Source organism: Cryptomeria japonica, chromosome 1, assembly GCF_030272615.1.
Source record: "Cryptomeria japonica chromosome 1, Sugi_1.0, whole genome shotgun sequence".
NCBI classification, from domain to species: Eukaryota; Viridiplantae; Streptophyta; class Pinopsida; order Cupressales; family Cupressaceae; genus Cryptomeria; species Cryptomeria japonica.
The window spans coordinates 84,240,031-84,266,056 of NC_081405.1; positions in this window are offsets into that span (position 1 = coordinate 84,240,031).

Here is a 26,026-nt window from a genome sequence, read left to right on the forward strand (position 1 = left end):
CTAACTGTCCTTTGCCTCATTTATTCTTACTAACATTTCTTTCGTCAGTTTGGATAGTTAGTTTGGTCTAGTGCTCTAATATCCCCAAACACATATGCTACATCCTGCATTCATTGGTTAGTACATTTGCATTATATCACACATCACATCAAGCATCATATCAAGTATTTTATCCATTTTCATATTATAAATGCATCAAAAATACATAAAAATACATTCATACATGGTGCATAGGTCATCCATACATGGAAAACAGCTATAAGTCATCACACACTGCATCCCCTCATATCGATGCATATCATATCATATATCAAAATATTATCGAAGTACAAAATTGGACTGTTTGTCCTAAGTATGGCCCGCAGGCTGACTACATAATGTCAAACTACATATGTCTCTGTCTATCCTAAGGAGCACGTGCCTCTATCACTGGGTGCTCCCTCTGTCCTCCTCATCCCTACCATGTCTCAAGGATGATGTCCCTCTATCCTCCTCATCCCTACCATGTCTCAAGGATGATGTCCCTCCTGCCCCAGGTCCTGGCTGTGGTGGTCTCATAGGTCAACTCACCCCCATGCTGCTCACTGACCTCCAAGAGCGTGCCCTGCTCTTTGTCCTTGATCGTGCCTGATATGACACTGCTCTCTACTCTGGTGGAACTGCACTCTCATATAGTGTCCTCCAATGGCGTATTTCCTCTCCGATCTCTACCAACATCTGTGCCATCTCACATGCACTGGCATCCCTAATCGACCCAATATACTCAGTGACTCTCTGTTCTTCTCGTTGTGCCTGCGCTATTGCTGTATCTCGAGCCACTATGAGTCTGGCTATCTCTGCTCTAAATTGATCCTACTCTATCCTCAAGGAATTCTGTCTCTCTAATGTCGCAATGTGATCATCCTGACTCATTATGGTAGCCCTACATATCTCCATCTCCTCTATCCTAGCTGTCTCCGGCTCTATGGGTATATCCTGCTATGACTCCTGATCGGCTGAATCTGGCTCACAATCTTCATCCTCATCATCTCTATCCTCATCACCACCCTCATCCTCCTCATCCTCATCATCTCTGTCCTCATCCTCTCTAGTGAGTGGGAAGTCCTCCTATCTCCTCGATATCGGAATATCCAGATCTATCAATGGCACTGGTCGTCATCATGCAAACCATCGCTCATACTCCTATGTCATCTCGGTGTCCACCACATCTGATCTCCAATCCCACTGTCTCTGTTGTAGCTGTGTGAAGTCAATATATGCTATGTGTGGCTGAATCATCCTTCCCCACTGACTCGTCTCTCTGTGAGATCGAGCAAAGTGTGTAGTCCCTCTCGGTACATCCTACCTCTCTCCAAATTGTCATCTAACTCTCTTTGGTAGATACATCTCAATCACTCTCTAGTGATTCATTGGTTGCCCAATTAGGTATCTCTCTTGTCTGCAATACGATAGCTCCTCACTATCATCTGACCATCCAGGGCAATCAAGATATGGCCTCCATGTGAACTCTCTCAATCTGTCTAGCTCATGTCGCCAATACAATATGTATCCAAATGGACCCTGTCTCAGTGCTCCCCCATAGCAATACACATATGGTCGGTGTGGTAATACCTGTCTCTCTATAATCGGTCAACGTATGGCTATGTGCTCAAATGCCCATACTTGTAACAGTGTGACTCCATAGCTCAAAGTCTGAACAACCTGATATGCTATCAGATCCAGCTGAAAATATAGCATAGCAAGCACACATGGTCCCCATGCATACACCGTCCCCTCTATCACCATCTTCTCTAGCACTCTTCCCCATCCAATAGGGAATCCATGTCCTCATCTGTCCCCTGCTAATAGGCATGCTATCACCACTGTTATCACCACATACCATCGATCATACTCTGATGCCATGGTCTCCCAACTGATCTCCCTCTCTATGATATCTAGATCCTCTGTGTCGCACTCAAATAATCTACACAAAGCATCTCTCCCTATCACTGGGTCATAATCTATCATCTCCCCATGAATCAGAATGTGGAGGATACGCCATACATCCTCTAGTGTCACAGTAGCCTCTCCAGTCGCCAGATGGAATGAGGAGGTCTCCGAATGCCATCACTCTACCAATGCGGTTAGTAGTCCTGTGTTTGCCCTAATCTCAGGCATGAATGTGATATAGTATATTCCAAGTCCTGCTAATGTATCTCTGTCTGTGCTCCTGAGTCTATGTCGTAACATGAAGCAGTCAGGTCGGTTCTCTCATGTGATCACTGGATACTGTCGACTCTGCATCACAATTGGGGCACATTTTGTTAGTTTTAGGGTTTTCTCCTACGAGCTGCATTTCCTTGTTTCATGTCCAAATTAGGGTGTTTCTAATCTATTTTGACCTATCCTACCCTTATCCCCCTTTTTGGATCATCTGCATGCTATTTTTGACCAAATTTGAGCTCCCAGTGCACAACTGCACCTGTGTGTTGTATCCTATGCCTATGTTGCATCAACTTGTGCCTGTGTACCCTACACAAGTGTAGGATACCCTACACAAGCACAGGATGCACTTACACAGGCGCAAAAGTCACTTTCTGCATTCCTTGTGGGCCCTGCAATGTCCCGCAAGCAAGTCAAATTCATAAAATTGACAATATGGGTTTGTGAGATACATACCGCCGCTCCCACATTGTCCGGTCATCTGTAGGTGCATACATGTTCCCCAAGGTGATCTACCATTGGAATGTTTGCCATCTCTCTGCACGTGTCCTTTTCCAGAGCAACAAATCCTCCTCTTTGGCTAGTGCAAATGAGCACTTTTCACTCTCTTTGTCTCATTTATAGATCTTTGTCAGTGCATAGATGGATGTGCACTCTCTCCATCTTATGTTGGTCATGGTCTTTTGTACCTTCAATTGCTTGTCATTTATGCATCCGATCCCCAATTGTCAGTCTGTTTGCTCTTATCATTTTCTATCATTCTTATCGATCAATTGGCCTCTTTTCTGGATGTTTCTAACCAATTCCTCAAGGGGGCATGCATATGTCATTGTCATTATCTGGGGCATTTTCATTATTGTTCTTTGAAACAATGCTTAATATCACATTTTCTCAAAGAGGGGCAAAATGTAGACATCTAAAAATGGTCAACGCTTGCGGAGTCATACTTTAACATTTGCGCATTGCCTTATTTTAGGGTTTTTGGCATTGTATTAACATTTCTCCTATGTTGCGCACTTGGTCTTTATCATTTGTGAGCATCGAGTCCTTCTTCTGCATTCTTCATTTGTCTCTCTTTCAAATTTGGTCTTGTCGATAACAATCTTCAGTCATGATTTTGGTCAATCTTATCCTGTCGCATCAATGTGCGTGTTAATTTGTCATCATTTTGGAAATCGTCAATCCTAATTAGGGTTTTGTCCTCTTTTCAATCTTGTCATCTTGTGATCAATTCATCATCGATCCTTGTCCTTCGATCAAATTGTCATCAATCTTGTCGTCTTGCGATCGATTTGTCATCGATTGTTGTCATTTTCAATCTTGTGATTTTGCGATCAATTTGACATCGATCGTCATCCTTCTCAATCATGTCAATTTGGATCAATTTGTCATTGTTCCTCATCAATTGGCGCATTTATCAATCAAATCACTTATCATCATTGGTCCTTTGTCAGTCAAAATCATGATCAAATCGAATCGATATCAATTATCTTTTGTCAAGACCTAATTGTCGTCCTTGCTTTTTCTAGGGTTTCATGATTTATTCATTTAACCTTGTTTGTCATTTCTCTCTCTAATTTAAATAGTTTATTTATCCTAAGTCTTCTTGTCACAATTAAATGTTTATTTAATTGGCTAATTAATTTCTCCTCTCTTTGTGAATCAATTAATGAATGAAAAATTATTAATTAATTTACCTAATTTTCCAATTTACTAATTTCTTCTAATTCCTAATTTTATAATTTTCATCAATTTTCTAATTTCCTGATTTCTAATTCATCTAATTTTCAATTTTCTCCTATATTTCTCCTAATTTCATGGGAATGACATAGAAATTTTTCATAATTTGTCATAATTGACAATCAATCAATTTTGACATAGCAATTTGTCATAATTGTCAATCAATCAATCTTGCATAGAAAGTGTCAATTTGTCATAATTTGTCATAATTGTCATTCTTGATTTGAAATTTCCTTTCAAATCTCTTCATGCTAATCTTGTCTTTTCTCCAATTTGTCTATAAATTGGATGAATTTCTTCAATCAAAGCCCCTGGTCGAATCAATCACGCTTCTATTACCCTTATGATGTCATCTTGTCTTGTCAATCTTGCTTTCACATTAGGCTTATGCACTTGAAGGTGAGATCCACAAAACAAAGCAATCTGAAGGAGAAAGAATGACAATGGAGCCGCATGAAGGAGACATCTGCATTTGGTTTGCTTAGATTTCATTTTGAATGTCTTGTCTTCATGTTTTCATTGAATGTAATTAGGATTAATCACTACATTTGAGTTTTTGTGATTGAGCTAGGCTAATGTTTATATTGCTTTGATGATTTCTAGATTCCTATCTACAATTTCATATGTATTTCATGTAGTTTTAGTGGTTGAGTTTGGATTTCCTATAGCATTTCCATTGGTACTTTGTGAAACTAACTTGTTGCAAGTAGCATTCTGAGGATGAAATTCAAGTCGACACATTCTGGCGCCCATCTTGAGGCTCATGGACCTCGCATATACCTTTAAAAAATCTTGCAAAAGTAAAATTAAAGAATTTGTAATGTAGATTCATGCATGTGTGAATACTGATAATGCTTTTGTTTGATAGGTTAGCACATTTGCATCTTAGGTTAACACATTTGCATCTCAAGTTAATGCATATGCCATGCAGGTTAGCACTTTTATTTGAAAATCTGCGCATTTGCATTATAGGTTAATGTTTTTGTTCGCTAGGTTAGCACATTTATTGAAGAAAACACGCTTTTGAGTCCATAGAGCAATGCTTTTGTAGTGCAGGTTAGTGCTTTTTCTCTGTAGATTAGCGCTTTTGAGGTGAAAGATAGTGCATATGTTAGAATAGCATTTTTGTTTGCAACTAACAAAATTTTCTTGCAGGTTTGAATGTCCAAGAAATTAAATTTTTTGAACTACTAACATGCATATGTAGGATGGTGTTTAAGGCAAATTTTATGCATTTCCTCACCTGGTTAATTAAAAGCCTTATTTTGGGAAGTAATATATCATGTCTTGCTCATTTAGATAAATTGACAGCATGCAACTTGCATTTTTAGTAACTTCTATAAATAGTTGCACGTAGACTTTTAAAAAGGCTAAAATAAACACCATGCTTGTTGGAGAAACATCTCCAAATAGAGGATATATCACATTTCTATGGAAAGTTAAAAGGAACACTTATATTCTGTGTCTTGAAAGTGGTAGTTATATTCTCTCCCCTTAATTGGGTGATCAAAAAGCCAAACCCACTCTTTTATGCTTTCTTTACTTTCAACCAATTAAATCCTTTAGAGGGCCTGCCTTCCCGAGCTACCTTGAGGGAGCCAATGAGAGGGGGAATGACCTAAAGTGGAAATGGGCTAATGCCAATTCCTTCCAATCCACTCTAAATAAATCATGTTTGTGACGAAAGTCCCAAACAACATGTGCTAATAAGTTCATACCGGCACTATGTTTCCCCATAAACCCTATGGAGCGTAACCTCTATAGGCTAGGAACCTTCTATATTTATAGAGCTAAAAGTGCCACATGTATGGCCACATGACCAGAAGCCTTTACTAAAAACCACTTGTACTAGTTGCCAAAATCCTTCTAGTTTTTGGCACTGGAGGTCAGACCTCTGAAGCCTCTCACACACATATGGTTCTTAGTAGAGATATAAATTTTACCATGGGGAGTTTTCACGGAAACTGGTGCTTGGCTGCCCCAGAGAAGTGAGTGCCGAGGGTGGATCCAGTGGGGTCAAGCATCTAAATATCCGCTTTGAATAGCATAGCCTCGGGGGAAACCCCATGTGAGATTCAACAACTATCGTCTCAGCCTAGCATAAGATTTGTACTTGCTTGTGTATTTTGTTTATTAAACATTGTGTCTTCTATGTCTATAACATGTTCCAAATGGTCAAAAATTGAAGAAAATTATCATCTACGAATGAGCAAAAATCCAACAAATTGCTGGAAAAATTGATCAAAAGGGTAATACAAAGGCTTTCCAACATTTGAAACACTAGATCAAACTAAAGTATCAAAACATCAGTATCAAAATAATTCTTGAAGTAGATTTGTCTTTAAAACATCACGTATTTTTAAACTAGCTCAACAACTGGGTCACTAATCCAATAGGTTATTCCCAAGAGGTTTCTACAAGCATAAACATTCAACAAGCTATTGATTCAAACATCTTAAGTGAAATAAAATCAACATCATTGTCAAGTCTCTCATCAGGATAATCAAATCCTCTATCACAAAGCTTGATCAATCTATACTAGGTTCCTAATCTTGGATATATCTTTCCTATTTTGAACCTAGGTTATATCAAAATCAGAATCACACCAACATTGGAATCAAACAAACTTGTAAATTGTCAGATGCTTATATGACTTTTAAGTATCACCTTAAGAAAAGAAAACCCAGTGATAAAGCTACTCAGAAAAGAATAAGATTCTTGTATATCAATCGCAAGATCTTATTAAAACATAGGACATTCCTACATCATTTTTGCCACTACTTACATGGCTGCGGTACAGAGTTTGACGGAGAAATTTTGCAAGGATGTTCTTTTCAACAAAGAGACTCTTTATCACAATGAACAAACAATAGCTGTAAAATCAACAAAGAACATCTTCCTAAACCAATAATCACCTATTGAATTTGTCCTTTGGAAATTTCAAAAATTTAAAAATAATCACATGCCAGTTTGGACTAGAGCTCAATATGAACAACTGAGAAAACAACAAATGGAGGAAGAAGATAATCCTACATTCCAAACTTTTGGGTTTGCCACTGCTAATGAAGAAGCAGTCAATAGCACCATTAGAGACCTTGAGAAAGATTTCAAATTTGATAGGCTAATGGAAAAATTGTTGGCAAAGCAAAAAGAGAAATATCTCTTGATGTTGGCAAAATCTGGAGCTAAACTATCACAAGACTTTAACATAGAAAGCTTGAAACAAGATGTGGAGGCAAGTAACACCCAAAACATAGATGATCCAAATAACGAAGATTTGAATAAAGAAAGTCATGAAGAAACAAGGAAAGAAAGGGATGACACAAGAAAAGAGCATAGTGATAAAAGAACTCACGAAGAAATAAGGAGAAACTATGTGGATAATCCATTGTTAAACCTTACTCAACAAATGCAAACTCTACAACAATAGATACAAGACATGTAAAATAGAACAAGCTCCAAGAAGTATTCATTAGAAGATATATTCCCATATCCTTTCGATAAGAATTTGAATATGCTACCATTTCCACAACATTGCGAGATTCCTAAATATGACAAATACGATGGAAAATTTGATCCTCGGGATCACATTAGGGAGTTTTGTACTATGAGCATGGAATTTGCTCATGATGAAACTTACCTTATGTATCTTTTTCCTAGGAGTTTAAAAGGACAATCAATGGAGTGGTTTTCAAGATTGCCATTCAAAATCAAATCTTTTGAAGAACTTGTGAATAGATTTATTTCACAATACTCCTACAATATAAGGAATGAGATAACAATACCGGATCTATGCAATGTTAAACAAAAGAATGGTGAATCTTTTATGATCTTCTTACAATGATGGAAATGCATGTTTAATAGGCATCCCTGAGATGTACTTGATCAAGACAAAATGGACATATTCATTGATAATCTTATCAATGAAATGAGTTATCCACTAAGAATGCAATGTCCTCCCTCTTTTTCCAAAATGATCGAGAATGGTCTGAAAATAGAGAACATGATGGTAAAGAAAGGAGAGCTAAAACTTTACAATAATTCCTACAACAACAACAACAACAACAAACCCAAGTTCTGGTCAAAGAATAGGAATGTCAGCAATGGAGGAAATGACGATAATAGTGCTACAAAACAACAACAACAACCAATCTTTAATCTATCAAGTCAAATCCCAAGCAATAACAATCTAGAAAACAATAAAGCCAAGTCCTTCTTCTCCAATCCTTGGAGGAAATTCATGAACATTGGAGAACCTTTGGAATCAGCTCTAAAAACTCTACTTGCCAACAAATTGATTGTTTTACCAAAAGCAAGAAGTTATGAACCACCAATCAAGCCAAATTGGTGGAATGACAATCATTTTTGCAATTACCATTGGAATAAAGGACACCAAACAAATGATTGTCAGATATTCAAACACCTTATCCAAGATCTAATCGATAATGTAACCATCACAGTGGATAGCCATAAGATAAATGAATCACACCTAGCTTTCAAAACTCCACTTTCGAATTATGACAAAGGTGAACCATCACAATTAAAAGATGACAAAGGAAAAGCCAAAGTGAATTACACTTATACATATGATGATGTGGTAAATGTTATCATTTTTAAAGATAATCCATCTTCAGAGCCAATCAATTTTATTATGAGAAGCAAAGAAAAGGTTACCTTTCCAGGTATAACAAAAGACCCAACATCCACTTCACAACAATACAATTTAGTAGAGTAATTACAAAGAATACCCGCTCAAATATCAATTCTGGAACTTCTCAAGGTTTCACCTATGCATAAGGAAATTTTGGAGAAATCTTTAGTGGAAACCATAGTTTCAAAAGATTTGGATATAGATCAATTCCAAAACATGGTAGGACACCTTATAGCTCCTCATTGCTTATTATTTTCTAAAAATGATGATGCATCCTTACAACATCCTCACAATGCTCCCTTACATGTTGAAGTCACCATCAATAAAACTCGTGTCAAACATGTACTCATAGATGTGTTAGGATTCCCATAGATACTGAGAGGGGGGGTGAATCAATATCTAACTGGTTATAAGATTTTCTTAACTTAAAACATGTAGAGCATATTAATACTGTGTACCGGTAAATAGAAAGTAATGCAATAAATAGAGACAAAAGCAACCACATGAAAAACACACTATAACACAATATTTTAATGAGGAAACCCGGTGTGGGAAAAACCTCGGTGGGATTTGTGACCCACAATATTCGCTTATTGGCCTATAAGAGAATAGTACTACTACAAGAGGGGCCTGCACATGCAGGAAGGCCAAGTGCCTAGAGCTCACTACTCAATTACAAAATGGGAAGTCTCATTGACTTACAAAATAGATTATATAAATCCAGTGTCTTGTACTACTTCAAAATAGCATCTATAATGCTAGATCCAGTACCGGTTTTTGCTCTACTTCTTACATAAACCCTTAACCTATATTTTGCATAATAGGTCTACCTTATTTCACTTAATTATATTCCTCTATCCTTACATAATTGTTCTACAATGATCTCTCTTATATAAGAGTCATTTTACAAATTGCCAAGTCGGCTTACAATGATTTTTCAATAATAAACAAAATATATTGACAATAAAATTCTTGTTGGCTTTTGTGCCGATATGCTTCCTTTCACTGCCGGTGCTAGTGTAGAGTCTAATCTTGCTAGTGCTGGTGGAATGCCTTGCCGATGTCATAGGATTGTAAGATTGCCATCAATGACAAAATCTTCAATCACCTACAATGTATCATTGGAGTGTGCATATGCCAACAAGATGGAGGAGCCAGCTTAAACATTTGTGCATTAAGTTTGATAAAAGCTTTGGGATATTCAGAAAATACAGTAGACCCAAAAAAGAAAATAACCATCAAGGCTTATGATGAAGCAGAACGTTCTTCTAAAGGAACTGTTGTGCTACCAATAAAAATAGGACCTATGGAAAGGAATACATTGTGTCAGGTTTTAGATTTGAACCTCTCTTATAATATTCTTCTAGGAAGACCATGGATTCACAAGATGCAAGTAGTTCCTTCTACATATCATCAATGTGTAAAATTTCCTCATGAAAGACAAGAGATCACTGTAATTGCAGATTCTAGTCAATATTGCAATAATTTGAAGCCAACACAAGATACAAGATTTTCACATAACAAAGAATCAGTATATCCTACTAAAGAAATTCAAGAAAAGTTATGGGAAACTTTTGAGGAAAATCTCAAATTAAATGATGAAGGAATGGGAACATATTCTTTGCATAATTTTCCACTTTCCCCTAATTCATATGGAAAGCCTACAATTATTCAATCAAAGACATCAGAAAGATCATAACATATGTTTAAAGGAACATTTGTTAGTGCTGGAACTCTTGAAGAAGAAAATGAAGACAAAGACATTCTTGGTTGGTTGTACAAGGATGAAGATAAAACTATAGAAATAGCAGTAGAAGTCAATATTCCCATAGAACAATATGGCAAAGGTTATGAAATCATGCAAAAAATGGGATATGAAGGAAAATGACCAATTGGTAAGCGACATCAAGGTATTTCAAAACCTATTTGTCCACACTCGCAATCCAAAGAAGATAAATCTGGGCTTGGATATCTAAAATCCAATAAAAAACAACATAATCATCAACAACAAAAGTGGAAAAAGAAATCAGTCTCTAAAGAAGAAAATTGGCAAGAAAAGCTACATCAAGTGGCAGAAATAGTAACCAATAAACAAAAGAAAGACAAGGAGATTACCATCAAGGGTAAAGAAAAATCTTGTCAACAAGTTCTAGAAATACAAAAAAATGCAAAACTAAACAAGATATTCTAGAAGTAGCAAAAATAGAGATGGCAGAAATCAAGGAACTCTTTGCACCATACAACATTCCTATATGGTATGGTGGAGTATTCCTAGATCATGATTCAGAGATAGATTTAAATGAGTATGAATGGGGTCTAGATTCCTTATCTACTACATCAAGTAAGGAACACAATGAAGACCAAGCAACTATTATGAAAGAAGACTTGTCTATTACAAAACAAAAGATGGAGTTAGAAAGAAGGCAAGAAAAAATCAGAATTCAGAGAAAAGAGGCATATGCAAAAAGGAAAGGGAATGACAAAGACAAAGAAGTAATGCCACAAGAAGTACAAAAAAGGATAAATCAAGCATCTGTAAATATAAGATTTTCATCAAAAGAGGAACAAGATGTATCCAGATGTGGCAGAACCATAGAAGAATTAAGAGATAGTCAAGTTGGATTGACTATTAGTCCAGAAGAAGTTGAGTTTGAAAGGAGAGAAACTCTAGAAAAATAATTCTCTTTATCATGTACAGAAGTATGTCAACTCCAAAATGCAAATGAGGTCAATCGAGAAGGAATTTGCAGTATTAAAGATGTGTGTGTTGATATAATCCATTCATTTAAGGGACAAATGTCAGTTGAAGAACCACTTGAGTGTGAACTACAAAATACTAATACTGATTTTGTTAGAACTAATTGGGAGATGCTTGGGAAAGACGATTCTCAAAACATTTAATCTATGATAGTACCTATTATATGCCAAATTATGATCATTATCTCATGAATGTTGAAGCACCTAATGATGACAATGATTATGATTTACCCCTTCTTCAACCTGAACTAATTGATTGGGATAATTTAGACAACCCTGAATTGAATGTCTTTTCTAATGATCATGACTTAGCTATGTACCTTAATGCTATTGAGCCCATCGCACCTAAGATATCTTCCATTGTAGAATCAAGTAATGTTTCTTGTAGTCAGGAAAATGCCAAACTTTCTAGTTGCAAAAGCGAAATAAAACAAGGAAAGAGACCTATTGTTGAAAACCATTTCATGGCAACACTAGATCAATAAAAAGAGAAAATAAAGGACATATCTGATGGTGAGAACCTATTTGAGGTGCCAGAAGATGGAAAGTTTGACATTCTTCCTGCATATTTTTAGAAGAGATCTTCTATCCTGATAGAACCAACAGAAGTAGTAAACATTGGTACATCAAAGGATCCTAAAATACTTCATTATGCTACTTCATTATTAGAAGAAGAGAGGAAAGAATACATGGAATTATTTAACCAAAGACAAATAAATTTTGCCTGGTCCTATGCAGATATGCTAGGACTTAATCTAGATCTTATCATGCATCATCTTAATGTGGATTTAAAAGCAAAACTAGTTAAGCAGAACCTAAGAAAGATGCATCCACACATTTCTCTTCTTGTTAACACCAAGCTGAAGAAACTATTAGAAGTGGGTTTTATAAGAACTGTTGCTTATCGAGAATGGGTTTCAAGTATTGTACTAGTGTCAAAACTAGATAAAAGCATAAGAGTCTGTACAGATTTCAGAGATCTAAATAAAGCATGTCCAAAAGATGATTTCGTGCTACCAAACATTGATATAATAGTGGACTTGCCAGCAGGGCATGAGATGTTTTCATTAATGGATGGCTTCTCAGGATATAATCAAATAAGAATCGCACCTAAAGATCAAGAAAAGACAACTTTCACCTATGCATGGGGAACATATTGCTAGAATGTTATGTCATTTGGGCTTAAGAATGCAGGAGCAACTTATCAAAGGGCTATGGTGACAATTTTCCATGATATGTGTTGGTATTTTGGTATGATTTTGTCATTGATGTCAACACCTACTAAAACTCTAGCACTTTGGAGATTCAGCAACATTCACTGGCAAGCTAGTGACTTATGTACAGTCACCGGTATATGGTACACCGGAAGGATATAATGAGCACTGACACTTGGAATGTTATGGAAAACACTTGGTTATGTCGAAGACATTGTTTGGACATCTTAGCTTGAAGAATTGTTTATTGGTATATTCGTATTTGCATATTTGTTGTTACTAGCAAATAGGTCCAGGTTATGCACCGACAGGTTTATCTTTTCCATATCAGTACGACATGCTATGAAGATGATTTATTATTGTTGTAAATGCATCAAGACGACATGTTGAATCGGTTATTGCATCAGATATTGTTTTGTTTGTAAAATGATTTTATTGTAATATATCTTGTAGAGCCGACCTACTAAAATTGGTACTAGGTTATGGTATAAATGTAAGATCTTATTTGTAAGATCAAGTAGGGAATGCGAAAAAGAATTGTGTGAAGGTATATGCAAGAATAAGTAGAGCTATACATGCAGGCATCATTCGAAGGTGAAGCTAGGTTTTTGTGAAAGCATATCAGAAATACACCGGTATTGAATCCAGCATATGAAGATGTTATTTTGAGTAGTACATTCTTATTGGATTTAACCATCCAATTGTAGTCAATGTGACTCCTATTTTGTGTTTGAGCAGTGAGCTCTAGGTGCTTGGCCTTTCTACATGTGCAGACCCCATTTGTATACACTTACTATCTGCAGTAGTATCATCTAATTGTGGGTAAGGTTTCCCACCATGGTTTTTCCCCTTACAGGGTTTCCATGTACAAATATTTGTGCTATGTGTTGTGAATGACTTTGTCTTTTTGTTTCATACATTAATTTTTGTCGGTATTGCAATTATCTGTTAAAACTGTCCACCGATATAACAGACTGTTTCACCAGTATTAAGCAGAAAGTTGATTAAGTTGATTTTGGTTTAAATTCATTTGATGACCGATTCACCCCACCTCTCAATTATCTCCGGGACCTAACAATATGATGCATACATTTATGAAATATTATGTCGATGATATACTTGCAAAATCTCATACAAGCCAAGAACATTTGAACATCTTTTTTGGCAGGCTGGAAAGATATCAATTGAGATTAAATCCAAAGATATGTGCATTTGGGGTAACCTCTGGAAAACTCCTTGGGTACACTATATCAGCTTGTAGAATTGAAGTAGATCCTAAAAAAGGTCAAAGCCATCATGGCGATAGAGTCACCTAAGAACATAAGTCAATTGTGATCTTTACAAGGAAGATTGCAATCAATCAAGAGATTTGTCTCTCAGTTAGCAGATCGATGTATTCCATTCATCCATCTTCTACATAAAAATATTCCATTCAAATGGGATCTAAAATGTGAAGAATCTCTTTTTCAAATAAAAGAATATCTTATGAGTCCTCCAGTACTGGTATCACCAACCAAAGGGAAACCATTGTTGCTCTATATCTCAGCAACAAATGTATCATTAGGAGCTCTCCTAGCTCAACATGATGAAGAAGGAAAAGGAAGAGCAACATATTATATCAATAGAATTCTTGTTGGTTATGAATTAAATTATTCCTCAATAGAAAAGACATGTCTAGCAGTTGTATTTGCAACTCGAAAGCTACGACATTATATGTTGATTCATTCTGTAAAACTAATAGCAAAGATAGATCCCCTCAAATATTTGTTGAGCAAGTCAACCTTGACAGGGAGACTAGCCAAATGGGTTGTGATACTGAGTTAATTTGATATAGAGTATGTTGACCGAAAAGCTATCAAGGGACAAGTCATCACTGATCAATTGGTTGATGCACCTTTACAAAATGACATGCCTTTGCACATCAAATTTCCTAATGACAATATCTTGACAGTAAGTACAAAATTTTGGGAATTGTACTTTGATGGTTCTTATACACAATATGGATCAGGCGCATGAATATTTTTCATCACACCTCAAGGACACACAATTCCAAAATCATATAGACTACGGTTTCCATGCACCAATAATACTGCAGAATATGAATCATTGGCTATTGGGCTTAAAATGTCCATTGAATGGAATGTCAAAGAACTACATGTCTATGGTGATTCACAACTTATCATCAACCAAATAAATGATGAATATCAAACTAAGGATGATAAGCTCATGCCATACAAATAGCCGATAGAGGAGTTTAAAGAACACTTTAAAGAAATGAGAATAAAGCAGCAGATGCAATGGCTACAATAGCATCTCTCTTGCAAAATAAGGAGAATCAACATTGCTATGAATTTCTTGTGGAAGATATCTTAACCCCTACCATTCAATCCCAGCATACCTATCGAATTTGCCATATATCAGGAACCAATCAATCCTTATACAGTCAAACTTATCAGTATTTAAAAGAAAATATCCTTCCTCTTGACTTATCCTACAATCAGAGAAGGAATTTTATCTGTCAGTCCTCTTGCTATACTATTATTATTGATATCCTATATAGGCATGTTCTAGATGGTACTTTGTTGAGATGTCTTAAACAAGAAGAATCTGAGAAAGTTCTTAATGACGTTCATGCAGGTATTGTGGCACACACTCAAGTGGTTTAATATTGGCTAAGAAACTTCTTCGTATGGGTTACTATTGGCCTACTATGGAGAGAGATTCATTCACATATGCTAGAAAATGCAAACAATGTCAAATCCATGAGAATCTCATTCATGCACTGGCATAAGAGTTATATCTTATGATAGGATCATGGCCATTTTCTCAATGGGGCCTTGATTTGGTAGGAAAGATAAATCCCTCATATTCTAATGGACATAAGTTTATTCTGATTGCTACGGAATATTTTACTAAATGGATTGAAGCAGTGCCTTTAACAACAATGATAGGAAAACAAATATCATCATTTATTTTGAATTATATAATCTATCTCTATGGAGTTCCTATGACCATTATCACTGATAATGGAAGACCATTCAAAAATTAAGATGTGAAGGAGCTATGTGAACAATTTCATATCCAACATAGGTTTTCTACTCCATATTATCCACAAGGAAATGGTCAAGCTGAGGCATCAAACAAAACGATTTTGAAAATATTGAAGAAAACAATCAATGAAGCTGGAAAAGACTGGCACATTTAGCTAAATCCTACTCTTTGGGCATACCAAACTAGCATCTGCACTCCAACAGGGGAAACTCCATATTGTTTGGTGTATGGATCAGAAGCCATATTACCTATAAAAGTAGAGATACCTTCTCTATGAGTATCCTTGCAAGGTCATATACCAGAAGAAGAACAACGAGTCTCTCAACTCTAGGAAATTGAACTGATTCAGGAACATCACAAAAATGCAACAGATCATTTAAAAGTATATCAACAAAGAATGGCAAGAGGTTATAACCATGGGGTCAAGCCACACATTTTTCAAATTGGAGATATAGTTCTAAGGGAGAATCCAAGAAATTGGCAAGACCGAGACAAGAAGGGAAAATTTGAACCAAATTGGCTAGGACCTTTTGTCATAGTAGCAGCATATGGATCAGGAGAATACAAGTTATCTACCCCTGAAGGTGATTAGTTTGATGAACCTATCAATTCTATCCATCTCAAGAAATTATATGCTTGAGATATAAAGTCCTAAAAAAAATCAATAAAAAGCATATAAAGTCCTGAAGAAATCAGTAAACATCCAAAAAGCAGAAAATCCCTAAAAAGAGAGAAAAGTGTAATAAATTTAGATGGTGAAAACCTGGTAAATAGGCGCTATCTACAATGTAAGTTCCTCCATCTATGAGATCTCTTTGCGCATCTATTCACTCTATCCTATTGCATCTATCACTTCCATCTATCTTAGCTTATCCATTTCATCTTTCGCATCCATTGCTCTGAACCATTAGCAAGAAATATGCAACTTACCAACAATTATCAATATTTGACATACTTGTCATAGTCACTGTCCTAAATCTTATCAGAAGTAATCAATCTGCATTTGTATCCCTCCATGGTTTGGATCTTGATCAATTCACACATCCATAATAAATTTTTGTTTCTGCTCGAGGAAAAATCCTAATTCCTTGTGCTAAGGTGATCTTTTGAATCTTTGAAAATAAAAAACATTCAGAAAACTTAGAAAAACTAAAAACACCTAGGGTTTTGAAATAGATAACAAGCAACAAAGCAACGAAAATCAAGAAATTTTATCAACAACTGAATCATGACACTCAGAAACCAAAGAATCAACCAGCAATTAATAAAGGATTATCAAATATCATTCATCAATATGATTATATCAGTTAATGACCATAAGAACATGTGAATGACATACAAGATTCAGTGTTTATATATCTATTTTATTGCTAATCATATACTCTATGCGACTCAAGGATGTCCATGACTAGAGAAGCTATGATGGGGCATGATTATTTTTCTTTGATTGTTGTCTGTGGTTTATCTCTTACTATGGTATGTACTTGTCTCACGACTTGATCGACAAAAGATCAAGGAGGATGTTCCAGGTCATGCATGAAAGGAGATAATCCTTGTCTATTCTGCAAGCAATACTCAAGTCAAGTTGATCCATTATATCAAGTTGCTTGTATTAACTTGCTATATCAAAATCCATGTAAGAAATACTCAAGTTATCTTGGATCATTATGTCAAGTTGCTTGTGTTTTCTTACAACATTTTAAAGCTCAATGATGAAATCAAGCATTGTTACAAGATAGCATATGAAGAATGACAGTATAATTTTTAGTTAAATCATTTTAGATTTGCCCATTATTCATCTGCATTATAAGCATTCATTGTCAGTTGCATTATAATCATATCATTTCATTAACGGATCAACGGTCATAAATCATGATTGAGTATACTTGGAAAAACAAAAACAATTTGCATTTTCTCATTTTAGGTGCATTCATCCTTAGAATCATTTCAAATCATTTAGTTGCATTTCATCAATTGTATTAGTTTGCATTTAATTAATTGTATTTCATTAATCATGTAGTGTATCATCATTATGATTTGCATTATCATTTCATCTCATTTAATTGCATCTTTGCACTTAGACTCATAATCATATAATCAATCAATCATTGCATTTTCATTTTCACATCATTTTCAAATTTGCATCAAAAATAAAAAACATTCGACTAGCATATTAGTATAATCATTCATTTGCGTTTCCATATAGATCATTGCATCATTTAAGTTAGTAATCATTTTCATTTGCATCCAAGGTCATCAAAATCAAAAATCAAAAAAACATTTATCATTGCATCATGTAGATCATTATCATAAAGCAAGGAAAGATAAATCATCATCATATCATCATCCATCTAATCATTGCATCCATATAATCAATGCATATAGATCATCATCATAAAATAGAGTAACATGCATAATAAAGATCATCATCATATGAAATCCATGTCTGCATATAGATCATCATAAAAACAATAAAAATTCCAAGTATACAATGATATCAAATAAACAATACAAGTGCCTCCAAATCAAGGTATGGATGTCCTGTACCACTACCACCTAACTCTATCCGTCTCTATGGCTGTGGGCACAAAGATCCTCCAGATACTTGTCTCCCATGATCACCACTCCTCTAAGGAGGTCCCATGACTCCACCACTGCTAGTATCCATCAACACGATGGTATGATAACTACCTGCTCTCTAGCTCTCTGTGACTACCTCCTCATATAGTCATCGCAAATGGGATGTCTCCTTCTCGGAATGAAGTAGTGCTATAACAGTGTTAGCTGAGAGAGTACTCGATCCAACCATGAAAGTTTGTACCTATGCTCAAAGCTGATCAATCTATGCTCTAAGACTATCAGTGGTCTCCTGCTTTGGTATATCATGCTCTAGTGAAACCTACTATGCTGGATGAACCCCAATCCCCTCCTCACCACCTCCCTATCCACCTGCTGGAATCTCAGTCCGAGTACCTCTCAGAACCCATTGTCTAATAAGTGGAACATGATCCTCTAGATCCTCATCCTCTCCACCATGAGCTGCAATAACTCTAGGGTCTAGCTAAATCTGACCAAAATCAATGCCTCTCCTGCAACCCCCATCCATTCTAGTCATCCTACCTCCTCCTGTTAATGGAAACCCTCTCAGTGATCTCATCCCTGCCCTGCCAGTATCCCTCCCAATCTACCCAACATCTCTCCCACCCATAGGACGTGGTCTCCCAATCCTACCAACTAGTCCAAATGGTCCTCCATGGACTCTCAATCAACCTCCTCTCTGTCCAGGACTCCTATCATTCCCACCTCCATCCCCACTCTCATATCCATCTCCCCCATCCTCCTAAGCAGCACTAAGCTCTCATCTCCATCTTCATCTCCTAAAAAATGGATCATTTGAATTGTCATCCTCATCTCTTGAGCTGGGAGGAGGATTTGTTGGATCAGTAATATGAGGAAATGGATATGCTAGTATGTACTGAGCATAATCTATAGTAACCCCAGGATCAAGAATGTGTAATCTCATATCATAACCCACTCTCCGAGTACCAAGAAACTTTGTGCGAGTAATCTCAAATGACAAAGAAGGTCCCCAATCTCATCTACCTCTATACTACCAAGCATATATCATGATAGGTAGACAAAATTACCAAACTCAAACTTAACAATACAAGACCCTTTGAGACTTTACAAACTGCCTCAATGTATTGACAAAGAAAAATCATTGCAAAACTACCACCTTGCTGCCATATTGATAGACCCTTACACAATCACTCATAACTTTTTCCACTGAAAAAATTTATTCGATCTCTCAAGTTAAAGTCTTCGTAACTTGGTTATACAAAACATATCCAAAAATCAGAAACATCAAATGGTGGAAATGTGAGATATGGCTCCCGTATTAGGACTGTATTTTCTACAACAGTCTGCCCCTAAAATTTCAGACCTTTACTCCCACAATGCACATGCCATCTTGTGCATGGCCTCCTGAAACCAAATCTTATGAAAATATACAATATAATACACCATCATACCCATTTTTGGGCTTAGATCAATCTAGAAATAAAATATACAACATTTTCATGCTCACTATTAACCCTATGGCAAGGATATGACTGTTTTCACAAGAAATTAGACATCTTCACCAAAACAAAACCAAATCACTTCAAAAATAAGCCAAAATAAACTTAGTTAATTATAGAAACATCTTCAACCATGAAGGAATGAAAACTAATTCATAAAATCACTCAAAACAATGGAAAATCAGACTGTTCTATTCGGAAACCTGGAAAATACACATGAAAATCATATTTTCATTGCTTCAAAATTCCAAACCTGATCAAAAAACCTTTTCCAACCACCACAAATGATTAAATTTCATCCATTTATAACCCTCAAGTCCTTCTAGGTTGAAATCCAACCTAAAACCAACTTATAACTAACTTATGACAACTTTTTTGCATTCTTGACAACTTTTTGACAACAAAAAGTTGCTCCAAAGTTGTCAAGTTTGACAACTATGTATGTCAACTTGCCAAAACTATATATAAAACTTCTAAAACATTAAAATGGTCATTAGATGACCTTATAAACATATTTTATCCATGTAAACACACTTCTATCCCAAAAATCCAATTTTAGCCTTTTCTAGGCCTAATTGCTCAAAATGGCAATTTTACACTTTTTGACCATTACATTGCATTTCACTAGATTTTATGGCTCACATGACCATGTTACATCATTTAAAGACCTTATAGGTCTTGTTTGTCTTCATTTTTCATCAAATCCTGGATTAGGGCCTATCAGTGACACTGCTCCACCTTGTCTTCCTGGGTGCTCCTGCACCATACTCCCGGGGATAAAAAGAATGCAAGGTCCGCTTGCATGGCTGCCTCCTCTTCCTGGTTTTCCAATTCATTAGAACTTGCACTGTATTACCTACAAAATAATGTACATGCTTTGGCAACTCATGGCACCTCCTCTCAAAAAAATGGTACTCAAGGTAAGCACCTCCAACATGATCATCCTTGTAAACACTCAGCAAACCTACATACAAAACATTAGGATAAACAAAAACATAATTTTCATTGATTACAATATCATCTTGTTCCAGCAAACCCATTGAAATCTCTTCATATTTAAAATGCAATTCTCCTTGGCATGTCACCATAACCTCACCCATCATCAAGGCTTCATCATGAGCCTTCTTCTTTGTTGCAACTAGCCTCTTCACAGGCCAAACTACCTTCTTGTGCACCCTCAAGTGCCAACTCTTTGTTGTACCCTCTAGGTTTTCCAATTTCAACTTCATTTGTGCTTCCCTAAGTTCATCTTCCTTTCTCTTTTTCTCTAGTTCCTCTTTAAGCTCCCTCAATCTTGCTTCATTTGCTTCTAAAGCCCTTCTTAAACTTCTCAACTCATCTCGTTTCTGTTCTTCTTCTTCTCTCTTCATTCTTTCTACTTCTTGTTTCCTCAACTCTTCTTCCACTCTTTTCTTCTTTCCACCAAACATTAGTTCTTTCCACTTCTTGTAAGCACCTACTATCTCTTTCTCAGATTTTGTTAACTCCATCTTCACCCCTATATCCCAGACCTTTTGCTGGCTCTGATACCACTATGATAGGGAGACAAAAGGACCAAATTCAAACTTAACAATACAAGACCCTTTGAGACTTTACAAACTGCCTCAATGTATTGACAAAGAAAAATCATTGCAAAACTACAACCCTGCTGCCATATTGATAGACCCTTACACAATCACTCATAACTTTTACCAATTAAAAAATTTATTCGATCTCTCTGGTTAAAGTCTTCGTAACTTGGTTATACAAAACATATCCAAATAATTAGAAGAATCCAACGGTGGAAATGTGAGATATGGCTCCCGTATTAGGACTGTATTTTCTGCAACAGTCTGCCCCTAAAATTTCAGACCTTTACTCCCACAATGCACATGCCATCTTGTGCATGGCCTCCTGAAACCAAATCTTATGAAAATATAAAATATAATACACCATCATACCCATTTTTGGGGTTAGATCAATCTGGAAATAAAATATACAACATTTTCATGCTCACTATTAACCCTATGGTAGGGATATGACTGTTTTCACAAGAAATTAGACATCTTCACCAAAACAAAACCAAATCACTTCAAACCAAAGCAAAAATAAAATTAGTTAATTATAGAAACATCTCCAACCATGAAGGAATAAAAACTAATTCATAAAATCACTCAAAACAATGGAAAATCAGACTGTTCTATGTGGAAACCTGGAAAATACACATGAAAATCATATTTTTATTGCTTCAAAACTCCAAACCCGATCAAAAAACCTTTACCAACCACCAAAAATGATTCAATTTCATCCATTTATAACCCTCAAGGCCTTCTAGGTTGAAATCCAACCTAAAACCAACTTATAACTAACTTATGACAACTTTTTTGCATTCTTGACAACTTTTTGACCACAAAAAGTTGCTCCAAAGTTGTCAAGTTTGACAACTATGTATGTCAACTTCCCAAAACTATATATAAAACTTCTAAAACATTAAAATGGTCATTAGCTGACCTCATAAACATATTTTATCCATCTAAACACACTTCTATCCCAAAAATCCAATTTTAGCCTTTTCTAGGCCTAATTGCTCAAAATGGCAATTTTGCACTTTTTGACCGATACATTGCATTTCACTACATTTTATGGCTCACATGACCATGATACATCATTTAAAGACCTTATAGGTCTTTTTTGTCTTCATTTTTCATCAAATCCTCCATAGGGCCTATCAGTGACCCTGCTCCACCTTGTCTTCCTGGGTGCTCCTGCACCATACTCCCGGGGATAAAAAGAATGCAAGGTCCGCTTGCATGGCTGCCTCCTCTTCCTGGTTTTCCAATTCATTAGAAATTGCACTGTATTCCCTGCAAAAAAATGTACATGCTTTGGAAACTCATGGCACCTCCTCTCAAAAAAATGGTACTCAAGGTAAGCACCTCCAACATGATCATCCTTGTAAACACTTAGCAAACCTACATACAAAACATTATGATAAACAAAAACATAATTTTCATTGATTACAATATCATCCTGTTCCAGCAAACCCATTGAAATTTCTTCATATTTAAAATGCCATTCTCCTTGGCATGTCACCATAACCTCACCCATCATCAAGGCTTCATCATGAGCCTTCTTCTTTGTTGCAACTAGCCGCTTCACAGGCCAAACTACCTTCTTGTGCACCCTCAAGTGACAACTCTTTGCTGTACCCTCTAGGTTTTCCAATTTCAACTTCATTTGTGCTTCCCTAAGTTCATCTTCCTTTCTCTTTTTCTCTAGTTCCTCTTTAAGCTCCCTCAATCTTGCTTCATTTGCTTCTAAAGCCCTTCTTAAACTTCTCAACTCATCTCGTTTCTTTTCTTCTTCTTCTCTCTTCATTCTTTCTACTTCTTTTTTCCTCAACTCTTCTTCCACTCTTTTCTTCTGTCCACCAAACATTAGTTCTTTCCACTTCTTGTAAGCACCTACTATCTCTTTCTTAGATTTTGTTAAATCAATCTTCACCCCTATATCCCAGACCTTTTGCTGGCTCTGATACCACTATGATAGTGAGACAAAAGGACCAAACTTAAACTTAACAATATAAGACCCTTTGAGACTTTACAAACTGCCTCAATGTATTGACAAAGAAAAATCATTCCAAAACTACCAGCTTGCTGCCATATTGGTAGACCCTTACACAATCACTCATAACTTTTGTCAATGAAAAAATTTATTCAATCTCGTAGGTTAAAGTCTTCGTAACTTGGTTATACAAAACATATCCAAAAATCAGAAAAATCCAACGGTGGAAATGTGAGATATGGCTCCCGTATTAGAACTGTATTTTCTGCAACAGTCTGCCCCTAAAATTTCAGACCTTTACTCCCACAATGCACATGCCATCTTGTGCATGGCCTCCTAAAACCAAATATTATGAAAATATACAATATAGTACACCATCATATCCATTTTTGGGGTTAGATCAATCTGGAAAAAAAATATACAACATTTTCATGCTCACTATTAACCCTATGGCAGGGATATGACTGTTTTCACAAGAAATTAGACATCTTCACCAAAACAAAACCAAATCACTTCACACCAAAGCCAAAATAAACTTAGTTAATTATAGAAACATCTCCAACCATGAAGGAATGAAAACTAATTCATAAAATCACTCAAAACAATGGAAAATCAGACTGTTCTATGTGGAAACCTGGAAAATACACATGAAAATCATATTTTTATTGCTTCAAAACTCCAAACCCGATAAAAAAACCTTTTCCAACCACCACAAATGATTCAATTTCATCCATTTATAACCCTCAATTCCTTCTACGCTGAAATCCAACCTAAAACCAACTTATAACTAACTTATGACAACTTTTTTGCATTCTTGACAACTTTTTGACAACAAAAAGTTGCTCCAAAGTTGTCAAGTTTGACAGCTATGTATGTCAACTTGCCAAAACTATATATAAAACTTATAAAACATTAAAATGGTCATTAGCTGACCTTATAAACATATTTTATCCATCTAAACACACTTCTATCCCAAAAATCCAATTTTAGCCTTTTCTAGGCCTAATTGCTCAAAATGGCAATTTTGCACTTTTTGACCATTAAATTGCATTTCACTACATTTTATGGCTCACATGACCATGTTACATCATTAAACTACCTTATAGGTCTTGTTTGTCTTCATTTTTCATCAAATCCTCCATAGGGCCTATCCGTGAACCTGCTCCACCTTGTCTTCCTGGGTGCTCCTGCACCATACTCCTGGGGATAAAAAGAATGCAAGGTCCCCTTGCATGGCTGCCTCCTCTTCCTGGTTCACCAATTCATTAGAACTCGCACTGTATTCCCTGCAAAAAAATATACATGCTTTGGCAACTCATGGCACCTCCTCTCAAAAAAATGGTACTCAAGGTAAGCACCTCCAACATGATCATCCTTGTAAACACTCAGCAAACCTACATACAAAACATTAGGATAAACAAAAACATAATTTTCATTGATTACAATATCATCTTGTTCCAGCAAACCCATTGAAATTTCTTCATATTTAAAATGCCATTCTCCTTGGCATGTCACCATAACCTCACCCATCATCAAGGTTTCATCATGAGCCTTCTTCTTTGTTGCGACTAGCCTTTTTACAGGCCAAACTACCTTCTTGTGCACCCTCAAGTGCCAACTCTTTGCTGTACCCTCTAAGTTTTCCAATTTCAACTTCATTTGTGCTTCCCTAAGTTCATCTTCCTTTCTCTTTTTCTCTAGTTCCTCTTTAAGCTCCCTCAATCTTGCTTCATTTGCTTCTAAAGCCCTTCTTAAACTTCTCAACTCATCTCATTTCTTTTCTTCTTCTTCTCTCTTCATTCTTTCTACTTCTTGTTTCCTCAACTCTTCTTCCACTCTTTTCTTCTTTCCACCAAACATTAGTTCTTTCCACTTCTTGTAAGCACCTACTATCTCTTTCTCAGATTTTGTTAACTCCATCTTCACCCCTATATCCCAGACCTTTTGATGGCTCTGATACCACTATGATAGGGAGACAAAAGTATCAAACTCAAACTTAACAATACAAGACCCTTTGAGACTTTACAAACTGCCTCAAATGTATTGACAAAGAAAAATCATTGCGAAACTACCACCTTGCTGCCATATTGATAGACCCTTCCACAATCACTCATAACTTTTTCCAATGAAAAAATTTATTCGATCTCTTAGGTTAAAGTCTTCATAACTTGGTTATACAAAACATATCCAAAAATCAGAAATATCCAACAGTGGAAATGTGAGATATGGCTCCCGTATTAGGACTGTATTTTCTGCAATAGTCTGCCCCTAAAATTTCAGACCTTTACTCCCACAATGCACATGCCATCTTGTGCATGGCCTCCTGAAACCATATCTTATGAAAATATACAATATAATACACCATCATACCCATTTTTGGGCTTAGATCAATCTGGAAATAAAATATACAACATTTTCATGCTCACTATTAACCCTATGGCAAGGATATGACTGTTTTCACAAGAAATTAGACATCTTCACCAAAACAAAACCAAATCACTTCAAACCAAAGCCAAAATAAACTTAGTTAATTATAGAAACATCTCCAACCATGAATGATTGAAAACTAATTCACAAAATCACTCAAAACAATGGACAATCAGACTGTTCTATGTGGAAACCTGGAAAATACACATGAAAATCATATTTTTTTTGCTTCAAAACTCCAAACCCGATCAAAAAACCTTTTCCAACAACCACAAATGATTCAATTTCATCCATTTATAACCTTCAAGGCCTTCTAGGTCGAAATCCAACCTAAAACCAACTTATAACTAACTTATGACAAC